The sequence below is a fragment of the Carettochelys insculpta genome, chromosome 1 (genome assembly GCF_033958435.1).
Source record: "Carettochelys insculpta isolate YL-2023 chromosome 1, ASM3395843v1, whole genome shotgun sequence".
NCBI lineage: Eukaryota > Metazoa > Chordata > Testudines > Carettochelyidae > Carettochelys > Carettochelys insculpta.
The window spans coordinates 230,759,205-230,776,699 of NC_134137.1; the positions used below are offsets into that span (position 1 = coordinate 230,759,205).

The 17,495-nt window shown below is 45.8% G+C and overlaps 1 protein-coding gene across 1 annotated transcript in view; it reads right to left on the reverse strand.

Annotated features, from left to right (window-relative positions):
- The window catches only part of KPNA1 (karyopherin subunit alpha 1), a 72,456-nt gene extending 62,945 nt beyond the window's left edge, over nt 1-9,511 (reverse strand). Inside the window, exon 1 of the mRNA XM_075001250.1 lies at nt 9,377-9,511. The gene's annotated coding sequence lies outside the window, so the exon portion shown is untranslated. The remainder of the gene's footprint in view (nt 1-9,376) is intronic.
- Between the last annotated feature and the right edge of the window lie 7,984 nt (nt 9,512-17,495).

The following is a 17,495-nucleotide window of genomic DNA, read 5'->3' on the forward strand; positions in this document are numbered from 1 at the left end:
TTTCCAAAAAGATCCAGAAATGAAGAAAAGTAGAAAAACACTGATGAACACCAAAAACACCTGAGAAGGTTAAGGAATGATTTGTCATCTATAAGTACTTAACTGGGGAACAAATATTGATAAACATCTCTTCAATCTAGCAAATAATTGGAATTTGAATTCTACAATTGGAAGTTGAAGCTAGACAAATTCAAACTGAATATAAAATGTAAATTCTTAAAAGTGGGTATAATTAATCTCTAACAATTTACCCAGGGTTCAGTGCTTCCTCTAATTTTTCCCACACATATGCAGAATGAATTTTGTTATATGCACCAATATGGAGAAGATGTGAGACAAATGACCTCCATAAGCAGTACACAACAAAATTCACATGGCCGGGGCAGGGCCAAAGGTTTCAGAGTATGGGAAAGGCTCAGGGCTGTGGTGGGGTACAGGCTCTGGGCTAGAAACAGGGATGAGTATTTTAGGGTACAAGTTGCCCCAAGATTATGGTGTGTTAAGAGCTGGGTGCCAGAGGTACTTGTCCCCACTGCAGCAGCTCCAAGGCTAGAGCCATGGGAAAAGCACCTCTCCCCTAGCCAGGGCAGGCCTGGGCCAAGGCTGGGTTGGGGCTGCGGGAAGGATTTGCTTGGCATGTCAACAACAACAACAAAAAAAAACTATCACAGGAGACTACTACTGAAAGCTTGCTGACTTTCTACCATCTTATTACCAAAGACATGAACCAGAATAGAAATATTGTTCCTACATTTCAGTGTAAGGCATATGAAGCAGTAGAAATAAGTCACTGTCCGAATGAACTTTCAGACTGTACTGTTTTTTATGTAGCCAGTTATAAAACTAGGCAAATATCTAGCTGAGTTGATGTACCCGCCCCCCCCCGAAGATCTCGGTGTACCCCAAGGCTACACGAACACTTGGTTGAGAAATACTGACTTGGAGGAAACTTAGCCAAGGTCTTGGTGTATTTTATATCACTGACAAAAGTTTAAGATATGATCTAATCCAAAATAAATTAGTTTGGGAAGTCTTTGGCCTTTTTTATACAGGAGTTGAGGTACTATCACAACTATCACTGTGGTCCCTTCTACCCTTGGAATCTCTCAAAAGAGCCACAAAAGTCACTCTAAGGCAGAGAAAAAGTCTTCAAGTTAAATTCTATTTAGGTTCCAAAAAAGAGCAAGCAATTTCACCACAGCCATGAGTACCTGCATGGGGAGAAAATACTGAAAAATAAAAAGGCTCCTTAACCTAGCACAAAAAAACCCCACAAGAATGTGAATGGACAGAAGCTGAAGACAGACAGATGGAAATTAAAAATTCATGCCTAATTTTAAACAGTAAGAGCCATTAATTTCTGGAACAAACTAGTCAGTGGTGGATTATTCCTCATTTGATGCCCCCAACTGAAAGATGTGCCTTTCTGGAATATTCTTTAACAAAACAAATTATTGGGCTCAATACAGAAGTAACCACATAAAAATCAAATGAACTGAGATACACAGGACATCAAATTACTAAATGACCTAACAGTCTTCTTCAGTCCTGAAAAATGTCTATGAATCAATGGAGACTTGCCAGCTGAGTTCGTAACCTCATCAGTTACATCTTGTATCCTCACTTCTTGGAGATTGCACACCATCCTGCAAACAGAAATCTCTGGCCACTTAATATGCTGATAAGGACCACGGGACTTCTTTAATTGACTGAAAAACTCACACATCTCTGTAGCACAAAGCAAGCAGCTACTTTCACTTATGTTCCCAGTGACTTGCTTTGCATGAACGTTCAAGTCAGGTCTATACGAGATCTTAAAATCGATTATAGATACACAATTCCAAATACGGCAATTGCACGCTGGAATCAGCTTACCTACAATAGACTTACCTGGCCATCCCCACTGAGAGAGGCTGACAGGAGAAACTCTCCTGTCAATCTCCCTTACTTCTCACGAGACTGAGGAGTACAGGGGTCTACTATTGACTACAGATAGTTTGATTTTGTGTGTCCTCACTAGGCACACAAAATCAAACCCCAGAAGACCAACCTTGACCAGGTCATTCTTCCAGGTAGTGAAGACGTACCCTCAGAGATATTCTCTAGAAGTAGCTCAATAAGTGCCTGGTAGCGATTAGGTACTACCAGCCAGTTTAAATGCCTCCTGGTTCACCTTCCTCTGTAAGTCACAAATATCTGTTCAGTTCTGTCCTTTCCTATTCCTTCTCCACTTGATCCTCCTCCATTTAGAGCACTGGTGGCAATAATTTCCAAGCCAATCTGTCAAAGTCTTCATCTGAATGAAGTTTACACAGAGCACTGTAGTTGAGAGAAAAACATTGACAGTTACTCTGCAATACAGTAACTGATTCTGTTAAATATATTGGCCACATGGATTCCATTCTTGGTGTATAACAAGCAGTTTTGTAATTGCTCAGAGGTAAATAAGAGATGTCCTCTCTGACAAGTGATTGCAGGACAGCCCTATCACAATTAGCAGGAGGGAACAGTAAATGCTAATTGTGTGGCTTGAGCCCCATATAGCTGTTCTGCATTGTACAGGTAGAGAAATATTAGCTAAATAGGCAGCAGGAGCTGCAACTGAAACACATTTTCTAATATGAACAGGGAACTCTTTCTCAGTGATAGGAATTTATGCAATCAGAAACCCTATTGGATAACCTTCCAAGAGGATATATGTATTCCCTTAAGTGTTTTGGCAAATACTACAGATCGCACAAAATCTTTCAGAAATGCATCTAGGTTATCTAAATAAAAGGAAAATGGTCATCCTATATTTGCCATGTGATGCTTCATTTCCCCCAGATTACACGGCATATTGGAAGAGAAAATCCGAAGGAGATTGGTCTGATTTATATGAAATTCTGAAACAAAGTGAGACACAACTTAGGATAAAATCCAAGAGTAACACTGTCCCTGTGAAATATCATGCACATGGAAACAGCAATGAGCGCTTAGGAGAGCTATTTTCTTCCCTGGGGCAAGGGAGGGAAGGGCAAAGGGTCTGAGTCACAAACTGTCATGTTCCAACACAAATAGTTTAACAAGAACTGGCACAAGTCTATACATGTGTATGCAATACCTTGTTAACAATGAAAGAGCCAAGGACCAAGCAATTAACATCCAACTACTGAAAAGCCTAAAGAGGCTGGACGTGGCTGAGTTTGAAGAATAAAGGCCAATGATGTGAACAGACTGCTTCAAGCATGCTGCTGAGAAGACAGAGACTGGGACAGAAAGAGTATAAATGGACCACAAACTTAATGCAATGGCATACCATTACTTTTATCAATTTGGTCTTGATCTTAAGCACATCTATTCTGTGCTAAACTAAGTGCTTTCTCATGCTGTATTCTAGATGACTAATGACTGCTACCTGCTTTGAAAAGACTGCCCTGTGGCCCTGCAAATACTTACTGGTTGGCATTCTTCCCTAAGAAGGAAAAGGTGACTTCCCAAGTGACTGAAATTTGGTGGGCTCACTATAGGACCTCATGGTGTGAAAACAGGGTTTGGGACTCCAGTCTGAGCTGTTAAACCCTATGCATGCCCTTTCGTATATTTAGAAGTCAGTTTCATCTAATCTAGCAGCACAAATATTAAAATATGCCTTTAATCAAGCATATGCTTACTGCATGGCATCACAACAGAGAACAACTGAAGTTGTTTGAGTGCCCTTACTCTGTATTTCCATATATGAACCTGTGTTGCTTTAACACTGAATGTCCTGAGCTTATAATGCTTGGGTTTAGAATAACTGAACAGTCCTGTGGGTGGTTTTTGTTTTTTACCCTTATATACTATCAACCATAAGCCCATCTTTATGCAAATTAACAGAAAACCTCCCACCTAACCAGTGTTTGACAACAGAAACATGCTAATTCGAATGCCAGGAGTGATCACGGTATACCTAGTCAATATCTTGTCTCCAATACTGGACAGTACTTGGTGTTTCACAGGAAAGAGAAAGACAATGATAAAATAACCAGCTTACAGGAGAGCTTCTTGGCAGTCAGAAGTCAGCAAAATCTCCTTGCATCAGGGCATACTTTAAAACATTGTTTATATTTATATAGATGTACAAATCTCTATATAAATAAGATTAAGACTGTTACAGTTACTTTTGGGTAAAAGTAACAGGTAAGTCCTGGGCAAACAAACAAAACTGTACCTGTCTGTAACTTTTACTGAAAATAATGAGGGGAAGCTGATCTTTTTTTTTTAAATGTGTTGCTTTTCAATTTTATTGAATTCCACCTTTCTCTTGTATTTTGACAAAGAGTGAAGGTGGCCACTCAGTTTGCTGTTCCTTTATCATATTCCTTTTTAACAGTCTTCCTTCCAAGCAATCTCAATATTGTCAGTCACTACCCATCTGTGTCTGGTCCTGCTTCTCTTTCAATTCACATCTTTTTTAGCTGAACCCACTAAAACTGCACACAACATCCTAAGCTGAGGGCTTAGCTATCTACATTTAATAGAAAAAGCTCCATTAATGCAGAATTAATGCTGCCCAGTGATAGTGCACAACCTTTCAGTGTACCAAATTCAGCAGACTTCTGAAAACCAGGAAATACATTGTTAAAGTAAACACCCCCTAATATCCACTTGCCCCAAGCTGGCAATATCCACTGAGAATTATTTGCACACATTCCAACATTCACTGTGTTAGGCATAGTTGTAAAATTGTGGAGAAGTTGAAGCAACTTGGAAGACCTGTGATTAGTTTATGAGGAAACCTGGGTCTGAGACTCTCCCTCCCTGCTCCTCCTCAGCACCTACCATGTTATCAATGGAAAAAGTGTACTTATATACCTGGAGATTCCAGTCTGGATTGTTTCAATACAGAATTGTGTCAGTTGTACCAGTAGCACTGTACTGAAGTCATCTTGAAATGAGTACTGTCAGTAGAGAGGTAAGGTTAAGAGAGAAGTGTGTGGATTTAATGATGAGCAAGGGATAGTGAAGGGCTACATGGTAACCTGGGTGCAAATATGAAGAAATTGTAAGAGAGCACGAAGAGGCTATTAAAGTTTACAAGTGTGGTAATCTGTTGGGGACGTAAGGTCAGTGTGCAAGCCAAGGACTAACGCAGATGGCACCTGCCCATTACAGTGAAAAGGTAGTGTGTGTGTTAAGGGCACGGTGGGTCTTAATAGAAGGGAGAGTTTTAATGTCACTCTGTCTTTCCTGGCTTTCAGAAGTCTGAGTTTGGCTAAACTTTACATTCTAGAAGGGCATAAACTATCACCAGGGATCTTTACCGTGGTGTTAACTAAGTTTTTTGCCAACAACTACACTAATGGAAACTAGGAACCTTTACTTCATACCCACAGCACCCAAACTACAGGTGTAAAACCTTTTTAATTAGTTAACTAGTTAAATGTTAAGTTTAATCGGTTAACCAAATAAGCAGGGGATGAGGGAAGAGGGCCAGAGAGGCTATTCCAGCCTGGCTGGACTAGAGAGGTCGTCCCCCCGCCACACACAGGTGCTGCTGTGGCTCGGCTGAAGCACTCCTGCCGGCAGTGCTCCCAGGGCTGCCATGGACCAGGGCTGCTGCAGTCAGGCTGGAGTGCACTGGTCAACAATGTTCCTGTGCCAGGCCCAGTGCTGCTCTGGCTGTGCTGGAGTGCCCCTAGTCCTCATGGGTGCTATAAGGCTGGAGGAACACCCCCTGCACACAACATGCAGGGGGCTGGCTGTTAACCATAACTGGTAAGCCTCATCCATTTAGGGTGAAGGCTTACCTGTTAACCAGTTAAACATTAACAGCCCTAATCCAAACAGGGGAATTACCCATCAGCACTTTGGTGTACACCCCTATTCACGCCCCAGATAGTCTTAACAATGGGCCTAAAGAGACAATCTCCGAGTTATCTAAGAAAAACAACACAGAACTCAAGAAATAAAACTACCTAGAATTCATAGATACCAAAGCAGGAAAGGACCATTGCAATCCTCAGGTTTTACCTGTTTTATAACAAAGGCAACAGAACTTGCTAAAAATTATTCGTAGAGCAGAACCTTCAGAAAAACACCAATGCTATGTCTACACTAGCCCCAAACTTCGAAATGGCCATGCAAATGGCCATCTTGAAGTTTACTAATGAAGCGCTGAAATACATATTCAGCGCCTCTTAGCATGCGGGCGGCCGCAGCACTTCGAAATTGACATGGCTCGCCACCGCGCAGCTCATCCAGATGGGGCTTCTTTTCGAAAGGACCCCGCCTACTTCGAAGTCCCCTTATTCCCATCTGCTCAGAGATGCATGGCCATTTTGAAGTTTGGGGCTAGTGTAGACATAGCCCAAATCTTGATTTAAAAATTGTCATAGATGTAGAATCTCCCACAACCTTCGGAAAATTGTTCCAATGGGATAATTATATTTACCATTAAAGTACGCCTTATCCTCACCCAGCCAGGAGCCATCTGATCAGCCTGGCTTTGCCACTGTGACTCCATGGTAAGCTGGCAGCAGGGAACTTACATTGGGCCCTGCTTTTGGGTCCCTCCCAAGAACGCTGCGGGGCAACGCAGTAAAGAGCCCAGGGCACCCCCACATGTGCTCTGCCCGCCTCTCACTGACCGCACTAGGGAAGCGGCTGCTGGCAGTGGGTCCCTCCCACTAGAGAAACAGGGAGCAGTGCCCCCCCGCCCAAAGTGGCACTCCGAAGACACCCCAGGACAGCCAGAGAAAGCGAGCAGGAGGGACACTGGTAGCAAACTAGTGCAACTCCCACGCTGGATGAAGGGGTCTTGGGCACTGCAGTCAGAGGCCGGCAAAGGGAGCCACTGCAGGATTGTGCTGGTCTGTCAGTGGGGAGCACAGCGCAGCTCCCAGCAGGTGAGTGTGTGAAAAGCCGGGCTGGTGGCAAGCAATGGGGAGGGGGTGGTTGCAGGCAAGGAGGGGAGTGGGAGGGGCTGTGGATGGGTGGAGAGAGCAGAGGTGTAGTCTGGAGACGGGTGGGGCAGGTTGGGGGGGCCAAGTGGAGTAGAGCCTGGGAACGGGGTTCCACAAAATTATTTCAAGTTTAAAAGGGTTCCGTGGCCAAGTAAAATTGGGAAACACTGTATTAAGGTGCTCTTAAAAGGATTTCCAATTATCATTCAAATTTTTTCAGATTAAACTCATCCTCCCAGCTGAGATGGCTTATATATTTTTCAGCTTCCTGAAACTGACCCTATGAAATCACCAACTCTGGACCTCATTCTGCCTGTATATTATAAATGTGACCAAGTCGTGAGCATCTGTACCTACGATACCATTAATTTTTAGTTCTGTCATAGGTTCCTCTTTATCTGCTAAGAGGTAATCTAATAAAGAATTCGCCCTTGTCAAGAGCAATACTTTTTGAGTTAGAAATTGTCACCTATGTTTAGACATTTCCAGGACATGTTACTATGAGACCTCTACCATGTCATGCAAATTGCAGTCTCCCCATGATCATATAGCTTTTATTTCCAGCACATGATAGGTGAGTGCACAAGGAAGCAGCTATTCTAGTGTCCTACCATAATTTGGGGTCTGTAGCAGAAACCAACTAATATGCATGATTTAGCATGAATAAATGTACATAGAGAGCAATAATAATGCAATAAAAATGGAAGATATGTAGATAGTAGAAAGAAAAGGTGCTTCATTATTAAACAGTGTCAGTGCAGTTAGATACTTAAACAATGGTCAGGTGACCTAAATACATGGAAAACAAATGGCCTCCTTAATCCTCAGAGATGACTGTTGTTTTTCACTGGGAAAGGAAGCCATTACTAGATCTCTTCATAAAGATATGGAAAGACTGACCATATCCACTTCTGGAGAGATACTTGACTCAAGGCTACTTCTATTGCATTCTGACTCCTGCTACTGCATCCTCCACGATTAAATTATCACCACCAAAGCAAAAGTAGTACTCCTCACTGTGAAAGCTACCAGGAAACTGACCTTTGAGCAAAAGGGAATTATTGACCCCATTTCCCCTGCACCAGCTTTGTAGCCTGCAGAACAATTTTCCAACCATTTCCATTATATGTCATGCACATCTTTTCATTGCAGCAACGAAGGGTCCTGTGGCACCTTATAGACTAACAGAAAAGTTTAGAGCATGAGCTTTCGTGAGTTAACTCACTTCTTCAGATGCTGGTCATCTGAAGAAGTGAGTTAACTCACGAAAGCTCATGCTCTAAACTTTTCTGTTAGTCTATAAGGTGCCACAGGACCCTTCGTTGCTGCTACAGATCCAGACTAACACAGCTACCCCTCTGACATCTTTTCATTGATGAGTTCCTGCATCCATTCATTGGACTTGCTCAGTTGACAGTAAAATCCTCTATGCAACGTTATCTTTTTCTGTGGTGAGTTCTGAAACCAGCACTCAACCTTAATTTGGAAAGGTGAATTACGAACATGGTGGGCTCTTTGAGTAGGTGTCATCCTCAAAACCATCCTAACATGAAACATTTATGGTAGCTATCTTTCTCTATCAATCCAGGGAACAGAGTTTGAAAATGTCACCAGCTTAATGGACAAAAAAAATTGACGTATTCCACTTAAAAAAAAAAAAAAACTCAATTTTTAACCTGGAAAAGCATTTTGTTTATTGCCTTCACTTTCACCAAAACAATTCAACTTTTCGAACTATTTCGAAGTTATAAGAAGTTGGAGTTTCGGAATTAAATGGCAGCAGAGAATTCTTTAGTGTCCAGACACACGACTGAAAAGCTAACGGTCTGCAACTCAAAAGTAACTAAAGGAACCTTCTTCAAGTCTCGCAGAGGTCTTTTCCTCAAGCTTAAGTATAAAGCTGCCAAAGCTATGGCCTTAGCAGGTTACCAAGCCAATGTTCTGCGGATACTAAACAAAAAACTTTCCCACAGAGAACTGCTGCTATCCCAACTATTGTGTGCCCAGCAATGCCGAGGCTTCCCACACACCCCACTTGACAAGGGAGGCAGAACCACCACTGCTGCACGCTGTACCTGACAGGGGCTTAAGATAAGACCCACATTGTGACGGGGTCCGCAGGGAACGGCATAGGGGGACCCCCTTGCAGCCTGGGGTGGAGTCATTCCCCTTACCAGCCTCCTCCCGCTTCCCCGTGCTGGAGCGAGGGGGCTTCGCGGCCCGGCGGGGCAGGGTCCCACCACCGCTGGGTGACAGCACTTAGCCTCACCACCAGGAGCGCCCCAGCCCCACCCGCCCGCGACAGGCGCAGGCAGCCCGGCCCCACCGCCGGGTACGGGCCCCGCTCCCCGACAGCTGCCGCGACCGACGCGCCCCCCCCCCCCACTTCCTTGGCCGCTGCAGCCCCGCCGGGCGAAGGCAGCCCCGGGGTCCGCCCCCCGCCCTAGTACCTTCCGCCCGGCCCAGCCCGCGGTGACTCCTCTCGGACCCGAGGCGCGCGGCGGGCGCCCCTCCCTCCCGCCTGCCCCCGAACGGGCCGCAGCAGCACGGACTGCAGTTGCGCGCGGGTGTCCTCGCGATACGTAGCTTCCGGCCCCGCCGCACAGGCCGCTGGGAGAGAGAGTCCTTCCGGCTGAGCAGCCCACCGAGTGCCGGGCTTGGCTATCGGCCCTCCCCGCGAGAAACGGCCGCACGGAGCGCCCAACCGCCAAGACCAGCTTCCCAGAATGCAGCGCGCCTCCTGCGCGTCGCCACCCGTCGCGATCCCGGCTGGGGCCGGCCAGGCGGGAGCGCAGCACGCGGGGCTTTGGTGGCGTCACTGCGCTGCGCCTTGTGTTGCTGCGGCGGGATGGGGAAGGGGGGGCTCGCGCCGCCGGAGGTTCCAGCCCCTCCCCCACTCTCAGTGGGCCTTAGGCTCCCAGGCGGCGGCGCAGGGCGGAGTGAAGCGGGGCGGGGGGCTGCGGCGGATTTGCGGACACGGTGGCCGTGCACAGAGCTGGCTCCCCTCCCCCACCCGAACGCCCTGCTCTCCCGTGGGCGCTGGCAGGCAGTGCGGGCAGGAGGGGCCAGGCTTACGTGGGCTGTGTCTACACGTGCCCCAAACTTCGAAATGGCCATGCAAATGGCCATTTCGAAGTTTACTAATGAAGCGCTGAAATGCATATTCAGCGCTTCATTAGCATGCGGGCGGCAGCGGCGCTTCGAAATTGACGAGCCTTGCCGCCGCGCGGCGCGTCCAGACGGGGCTCCTTTTCGAAAGGACGCCACCTTCCTCGAAGTCCCCTTATTCCCGTCGAAGTTTGGGGCACGTGTAGACGTAGCCGTGGGGTCCCCACCCCCCCTTCGTGGCAGCAGCTGGAGGAGGGGGATATTCAGGTGCTGGGGCCTCTGCGCTCTTCTGGCCCCACCGGTCACCCTCGGGCGATTCCAAACGGATCCGGACAAGCGGGCTCCAGCCCGGCAAAGCAAAGCTTATACCCGAATCAACGTTGGGCTTTTAAGATGCCTCAGAGGGTGCGCTCGCGGGTGGTGCGGGGGAGTGGAAAATGTTAAGGGTGTGCTGTGCTCAAGGGAGGGGAAGCTCTCACCACAGGCCAGACCAGTGACCAGACTAAGGCTGAAAAAGTCCAACTGTCACGTGTTCCCGCTTCTAGGAAGTTCCCTGACCTCCTTCCCAAGGCAGAGGCTAAAAAGGGAGCTGAATAGGCTCCGTGCGCTCAGCGTGTACCTCAAGCCAGAGTGGGTAGTGTGGCAGCTTATGTATCGACCGAACAGTCATAAATAATTACAGCAGGGTCTAGACATTCACAGATGCCACATTGACAAATTCAATTATTTGTGAGTGGCCTTGCTCCCGGGGGGGTCCAGGGCTGGGAGCATCGGCAGCTGCCATGGCTTCCCCCTGGGGCTCTGGGGCCAGAGTGCTGGCAGCTGCCTCTTTCCTGGGGCCCCAGGCTGGGTGCACTGGCAGCTGTTGCTCTCCAGGGTAGGGAGTGCCCCTGGCTGCCGCTTCCTGGGGCTCCGAGCCTCTCTCCCACACACCTCCCCCACATTCACAAAAATCAACATTTGCTAGTGTTCTGAACACAGAACCCTTGTGAATGTTGAGACCCTACTGTATGTAAAGAGGAAATATTTTCCACTACCTATAAGGTAAGAATTTTTGTGTGTTTGACGCATGAGCAGTTTTGTCAGACATCTTGACTACTGGATACGAATCAGGTCATCTCATTTCAGAAAAAGCTATCTTGGCACTACTGGAAAAGGTTCAGAAAAGAGTAACAGACGATTAGGAGTCTGGAACGGCTGTCATAGGAGAGATTAAAAAGTGATACTTTTCATCTTAGAAAAGAGAAGACTATGGGTAGATATGATAGAGGTCTACGAAATCATGACTGCTACTGAGGAAATAAATAAGGACAAATTATTGTTCCCATAACAGAAGAACTATGAGTAACCAAATGAAATTAATAGGTATCAGGTTTCCTCACACAACACACAGTCAACCACTGGATCTCCTTGCCAGAGGATGTTGTGAAGTCCAGGACTTTAATAGGGTTTTAAAATGAGCTAGATGAATTCATGGAGGCCAGAATGGGTAAGAATAGTGTCCCCAGTCTCTGTCAGTGGCTGGAAATGGGTGAGATGGAACGGAATCACTTACTGATTAACTCTTCTATTCATTTCCCTGGGACACCTGGCATTGACCAGTGTTGGAAGAGAGAATACTGGGTAAAGAGACCTTTGGTCTGACTCAACATGGCCATTAAAGATTACGCATTTCTGCACATTCGGTACCCTTTTGTAAGACATTGTTTCTGCAGATTTGTTTTGGGTGTGCTTAACTCTGAAAACTTTTCACTGGAAAACATATTTTGATGGTACATACGGTACTAACGTTTATGTGGAAAACATTTTGATCTGACAAAAAACAATAGAATTTGACCAGAGTATCTAAGCAGTTGCTGGGCTAAAGCTAAGCAAACAAATGTAAATTCTGTGTAATGAAAATAGCATACCTAGGGGAGAATTGAACAAAGCAAGATGGGCATGTAAATCGCAGTAAGGATAAGGTCATCACGAACATGCCTTCCCTAACATGAGTATAAAGATCCTTAGAATTATTTATTTTTACCTCGTTTCCTGACTAGCAATGCAGGGCACTACTCTGCAAAGACATCTGTTAAGATCTGCAAACACATTCCTTAAGATTTAACTGAAGAAATTTAGGAAAAAGGCTCTAGCCCTGAGCTATTGTGACAATAAATGGAAAACTAAGGTTGTCCATAGATTACTCTAAGAAGGGTATTGGTGCAATGCTCTTACAAGTTTGTGGTCAAAACTGTAAACCAGTGGCTTAAGCTGTGCTAACTAAAACCGAGTGTCAATACACTCAAATGGAGGAAGAGGCTGTGGCTGCAGTGCATAGGTGTAAAAAGTGTAATTAGAGAAGGTGTGTGTTGTCTGAAATTGACCATAAAGTGCTGCCATATGTCCTGATGCCATCAGGGTAGTGAAGGATTTTGACTCTGCCTATCCTGCAATCCAGGGTGTCTCGCAAGGCTTTGCTGTTGTAGCCCCCAACCTGGATTACTCATGAACAGCCTACAAGCATGTGTGTATATATCTGCAGCCTGCCAGCAACACTCCAGACATGCTCTGGCTTCCACTATCCTTGGTTACTATTTGAAGGATGACTCCAACACACTCCCTGTCCCAGATTTTCCTAAAAGTGTGTGTTGTGCAATGTCTGTCTCTCTCCAGACAGTTGAGATATTGAAGATCCATAGCTCTTAGTCAGTACCCTATAATCTGCTACTTTACGTGGAGTTATCACTTTAGTTTTTACATAGTACTAGTGTGTATAGATTAAAGTAGAACAAGTTTATGTACCTACAAAGTGATGGGTTTTACATGAGTATAATTATGTGGCAATGACAGAAATATTTACAGAAGAAATAAGTTTGAGAGACTAAAAAAAATTTTAACTAGCTTGACTTAGTTCAAGGTCAGATCCTTACCACATGCTCCCTGTAATATGGCTGACCAAATTCTAGGGTCAGGATCCTTCCTCTTCCATTCCCCTGCTAATTCCAAGGGGTAGTTTTTTTTTGTCTTCAGTGAAAAAGAGAACGGAGAGATATGTTGAGGTATTTTTGTCTCTTGCTTTTATAGTCCAGTCAAACTCTGAAGTGGATTCTTCTGAGGATAAACCCAAAAAGCAAATTTTATGCAAAAGGTGAAGAAGGCAACCTATACTCTGGGGATTCCATCAAGGCAGTTCCTTGCTGTTTCATTGCTTGATATCAGGGGTCAGCAGCCTTTCAGAAGCAGAATGCCAACATTTGACCTTTTGATCTCAGTATGGCCCCAGTGATACTTTTTAAAGTCAATGATAAGTCCTACTTACAACACAGTGGGGGTTCCAGCCCCAGCCCCCCACTACAGAGGGGACTCTGGCCACAGCCTGGTGCTGCAGAGGGAAACTGTGGCAGGACTCCAGCCCGACTCTCATGGATGAGGCTCACGGGAGAGGGGGCTCTGGCCCTGACCCTGTTGAAGAGGCTCTGGGAGGGAAAAGGTGGGTCCCAGCCCCACACCACGTCTGGGGCAGTGAGGGAGGCCTTCAGCCCTGCACTCTAGCCCCATGCTCTGGCCCAGGCCCAGCCCCAGCCCCATGGAGGAGGCTCAGGAGGGAGGGAGGTTCTGATCCTGGCCCTGCAGAGAAGAGGAAGGGGGGACTCTGGACCCATGCTGCAGTGGGGCTCCAAAGGAGCCCTTCAGCCATGCGGAAGAGCTTGGAGGGAGGGGGGCTGTGGCCCTGCAGAGGAGGCTCTGTGGGGGAGCAGGGGCTCCAGCCCCGAATTGCAGCTGTGGTTCCAGGGGAGGTCATGGGCCACATGCTGTGGCCCTGCACTCCAGCCCCACAGCATGGCAGGAGCCCTGCTCTCCAGCCCCAGTGTTGTAGACAAGGCTTGAGTCTGGGGGTAGGGGGGGCCTCTGGCCCATGCCACTGTGGGGCTCCAGCTTCAGCCCAGTGCTCATGCCCCCTCCCATGCTGCTGAGGGAAAGTGTATTATTACAAAGGGAGACAAGAATTGGAATTTATTTGCAAGTTTGACACCTTTAACTGGAGACTCAACAGGGGTCTCAATTATCTTGTGCATTACAAAGACAATTTGCCCACCTTTGATATTTGCAGGAATGGCACACATTCCACTTAATTTGTTCCTTCCACAGGTCTTATTAATGATAGGTGACTCTCTTCCCCCTCCGCTCTTTTCCACTCCATTTTTCTCCTTTCCCCACCACCCCTCCTGCTATATATATGCCCTGCATTATCATTTTTGCATCAAATCTGAGGAAGTGGGTCTTACCCACAAAAGCTCATTACTTAAATAAAATTGTTAGTCTTTAAGGTGCTACAGGACAGGAGAGCTTGCTTTGTTTTTAGGCTAGACCTGTTGAACACCTTTTATGCTAATAACATCACACGGGAAAAACCTATTTCATGAAAACTCACCACCTAATAAATTATTTTGTTAGTCTTTAAAGTTCTACTGGACTGCTTTTTTGTTTTGATAGAATATGGACTAACATGGCTACCTCTCTGTTACTATCATACAGGGGGATTTAATTATGTATATATTGCTACAAACATTTCATCATAATATTATTGACCAGCAAGTTCTTAATTTTCAAGTGATGTTTCACAAGGCATAGTTTGCACAACAGTTCTTGTACTAGGATGTTCGGTGTGATGACAAGGGCACATTCGGTTACGCCCACAGACTGGCATTGTCAAAAGCTGTCTGGAAAAAACACCCCCACCTCCAAGAGTACCCAGATCATGTTTGCAACTACAAAGGTAAATTTACAAACTGAATAAAAAGCTGGGTGATATATGATGCTTACAGAAATTCTTCAAAGCATTTGACTAAAAGGAGTGCAAAGTCCAAAACTAGATATTTGTACATCTCAGTCTTGTTTCTTCTTTAAAAACTGTCCAGCCTCAGATAAAATGTGGACTGGTCATCAGAGCTGTTGCTCAGGATGAGACCTTGCAGAAAGCAGGTAAGACTAATTTCGCAGGCTGGCTAAGGAAGCAGGTACTCCTCCCATATTATCTATTGTAGCAAGGAGCTCTAAGGAGTACATGGAATTTTGTTTGAAGTCACTATGTTGGCCTTTTACGTTAACTGTAACCAATGATTAGCTGCTCACGTAGGGTGTGGTAGATATGTTTTCAAGTCTGTGCTCTAGCTAATTTGTAATACAGACTTGAATTTACACATTCAACATTTACAGCTGAGGGTCCTATCCCCTGGGCTATGAGTCAATCTCTTGTTTTCTGTGGCCCAATGATGACTTAATTATACAAATTTGACTAGCTTAAACAGATTGAAAGAAACCTACTGAGAGTCAGCAGTCCATTGGTGCCAACTGGCAGAGGACAACAGGAGATGAAGTTTTACAGAAATATTCTGAATCAGATAGCTGTATTATTTCACTGAATGGGGCATGTGAGGTCTCTGTTGATTGCTGTGAAATGTAGGTATGGGATAAAATTTAAAAAGTTAGGTATCAGTACTGAATATTATCTTCTTAAGGTCTGGGACTTAAGTCATCAGGAGGTAACACACATATCTCCATGTGTGTTACAAACTGCACAGTACATGATTGTATTCATAATAAGCCAATTGTTATGCAAGAGACTGAAATCCTTCAAGGAAGGAAACTTACATGAAGCAGGAGGGGATCCTGTTTGAGTGAAGACAGGAGATAGTTTGGGTATTTAGGGGATGCAGATATACACACTGGATCCATCACGGAGCAGGCAAGCTGGCAGCATCTGTACAAAAGGGTTGTAGGTAAGAAGCACTACAAGCATACGAGGTGAGCTGCATTCATAAGTCATGAGTGTCCTCATAATTGAATTTTAGATATCCATGTTCTAGAATGCATGGATCATTTTACTTAACCGGTTGTTTCCAATAACTGCATTTGTCCCCGTTTGAATCCCCATTCAAACTTGCTTGTTTTCATTAGAAACCTAGGAGTGCTGTAGGGTAAACCGAGCAGTGGTCTGAAGTGGAAATGGTGAACGAAGCGGTTCTGTTTCTTTAGAAACAGTGAATCTGTGAATGTCCAAAGGGACCAAGGGCTGCAATACTTGGAGGGTTTAAGGACTGGAGTGTGCCTATCGCTAACCTACGGAAGGGTGTCAAGCATCGGAGGGGGGTAGCCGTGTTAGTCTGGATCTGTACCAGCAACGAAGGGTCCTGTGGCACCTTATAGACTAACAGAAAAGTTTTGAGCATGAGCTTTCGTGAGCACAGACTCACTTCATCAGATGCTGGTCTTGGAAATCTGCAGGGCCAGGTATAAATAAGCCAGGGCAAGGGTGGGGGTAACAAGGTTAGCTCAGTCAGGAAGGGTGAAGCTTCCTACCAGCAGTTGATCTGGAGGTGTGAACACCAAGGGAGGGGAAGCTGCTTCTGTATTTAGCCAGCCATTCGCAGTCTTTGTTTAAGCCAGAGCTGAGGGCATCGAATTTGCAGATGAATTGTAGCTCAGAAATTTCTCTTTGGAGTCTGGTCCTGAAATTTCTTTGCTGTAGGGTAGCTACTTTTAAGTCTGCTACTGTGTGGCCTGGGAGATTGAAGTGCTCTCCTATGGGTTTCTGTATATTGCCATTTCTGATATCTGATTCGTGTGCGTTTATTCTTTTACGTAGAGACTGTCCAGTTTGTCCGATGTATATAGCAGAGGGGCATTGCTGGCACATGATGGCATAAATTATATTGGTAGATGTGCAGCTGAATGAACCCACGATGGTGTGGCTGATCTGGTTAGGTCCTGTAATGGTGTTGCTGGTGTAGATATGTGGGCAGAGCTAGCAACGAGGTTTGTTGCATGGACGGGTCCCTGAGTTAGAGTGACTGTGGTGCGGTGTATAGTTGCTTGTTAGGATTTGTTTTAGGTTGGCAGGTTGTCTGTGAGCAATGATAGGTCTGCCTCCCAAGGCCTGTGAAAGTGGGGGATCATTGTCCAGGATGGGCTCTAAATCCCTGATGATGCGCTGTAGAGGTTTTAGCTGAGGACGGTAGGTGATGGCTAGTGGTGTTCTGTTGGTTTCTCTCTTGGGCTTGTCCTGTAGTAAGAGGCTTCGTGGCACACGTCTGGCTCTGTTGATCTGTTTTTTCACTTCCTCAGGTGGGTATTGCAGTTTCAAGAACGCGTGGTAGAGATCCTGTAGGTGTTTGTCTCTGTCGGAGGGGTTGGAGCAAATGCAGTTATATCTTAGTGCTTGGCTGTAGACAATGGATCGTGTGGTGTGTCTGGGATGGAAGCTGGAGGCATGAAAGTAGGCGTAGCAGTCAGTAGGTTTACGGTACAGGGTGGTATTGATGTGGCCATCGTGTATTAGCACCGTGGTGTCCAGGAAGTGGATCTCCTGTGTGGCTAAATACAGAAGCAGCTTCCCCTCCCTCGGTGTTCACACCTCCAGATCAACTGCTGGTAGGAAGCCTCACCCTTGCTGACTGAGCTAACCTTGTTATCCCCACC